Raw genomic sequence first — 1,930 nt, 5'->3', positions numbered from 1 at the left:
CCGGGCTGGGGATTCGAACCTGCCACCTTAGGTGTACGTGGCTGGTGCCTTAGCCGGTTGAGCTATAGGCGCCGAGCCCAGCCTCACAAATTTAAACCAGGAATCAGAATCATGGGATCTGAGCTTCCTGGCTTTCATTTTGAGAAATGCACCGTACCTGCTTCATAACAGTTTGGGAAGCTCTCCATTACACACTAGCAACTTCACTCTGCAGGGCATCTTTTCTGCCATCGTACTCTGAAAGAGATTCATTAGCAGCAACATTATTTTTCCTAAAGTCTTTGAAGAAAGTGTACATAAGTGATGGAATGATCATGGGGTGGGGAGCTTACTGGAAAAGGCTGAAAAATCAATTTTCCACATTCATAGAATAATCAGACTCCACAAATTTCTACATAATCACTCCCCCCAAGAAGTCTCCAAAATTAGTCTTTGGGTATAGTTTGGTTATTGGAATGGAATAGTTATTGGAATAGTCACCATATTCTGCCATAGTTATATTGCTTCTCATGCTTTGGGGGTTCATAAAGCATTATTAGAGCTCAAGCCGCGGGGACCAGCTCTTTCATATACAGTACTTCTTTCAGTACAAGAAACTACCAGTCAACACACCAGTTCACTCACCCTAAATGTGATAGCTTGTTTAAATAACCTTCTTCCCAATGTCTCTTACTTAGTTTCTTTTCTTCACATTAGCCTGAGAGAAGGAACATAGCACCCGGGATCTGCTGGAAAAGGAGATCATTTTCAGAAAGATGATCACTACCAATCATAAAATCATGGAATTGGACAAAATGGTACATCGATCTATCCTGTTAAATTTACATGTATGGCCCAGGGAATTGTACAAGTACAGCGTGACTTTTCACCCAATGGATATGTATCCTGTGTTCCGAATATGGAGCTTTTACACTACACTATCATACTGCTTCCTCTGAGTTTCTCCAGAGAAACAGTGCCTAATCAGATTTATCTAATTTATTAATCAGTGAGAGGCACTCTGGAGTGAACCACAGCAGCAGCTGTAGTACAGGCTGTTAGTCCTTTTCTCTTACATGCAGTGATGGCTGTCGTGGCTCACCATGGAGAGAGGGATGAGCACGGTGGCGTTGAACATAACCTCAGCGTCAAGCATTTCCTCCTCACTGGCTCTGAGGAGGAAAACTCCAGGTGAGGTCATTATATGCGGTTCATTGCACTTCCTTCATTTCTGGAAACTCCAGAGGCTTGTTTTCTAGGAACTTGCAGAGATGTGAATTGTTGCTAAATCTCCGTTCCTCTCAGGGAATACTGTGGAACTCTCTATCTCTCCCTGTGTGGTCTCAGTGGCTTTCTTGAGTTTTCCCTGGAGTGCATTCTCTTTCCAACACTTGGGGCTCACCTAGAATTTAGTACATTAGTCTTTGTCTATATTAACTGTAGTGTGTTCGCTGGAGTCAAAGATACAGAGGAGTCAGAGGAAGTACCAAATTTCAGGAGACTTTCTATTGCAGTGGGATTGCATTCCACTAAGGAATCATGCTCTGTGGGTATCAGTGAAATAAATAATCTTTTTGCCTATGACTCTAATTCTGAAACTGAGACATGCTTGTGAACAAATCTTTTCTCTTTAATTTAAATGAAGACTTTAACACAGAGAAACAGAAAACTATATTCTGTTGATCACTTAAAAATTAAATTTACTAATTGGTGGGATCACACCTACGGCGCATCTTAACAAGGGTACATGTGAAATTTACTAAGTGTGGAATATAAATGTCTTAACACAATAACTAAGAAAATGCTGTGAAGGCTATGTTAACCAGTTTGATGAAACTATTCCAAATTGGCTCGGCACCTGTGGCTCAAGTGGCTAAGGCGCCAGCCACATACACCTGAGCTGGCAGGTTCAAATCCAGCCCAGGACTGCCAAACAACAACCAAAAAGAGC

Source organism: Otolemur garnettii, unplaced genomic scaffold, assembly GCF_000181295.1.
Source record: "Otolemur garnettii isolate 467f Iridium unplaced genomic scaffold, OtoGar3 scaffold00114, whole genome shotgun sequence".
Taxonomy (NCBI): Eukaryota; Metazoa; Chordata; class Mammalia; order Primates; family Galagidae; genus Otolemur; species Otolemur garnettii.
The sequence above is the reverse complement of the archived record's forward strand: the minus strand, read 5'-3'. Positions refer to the sequence as shown.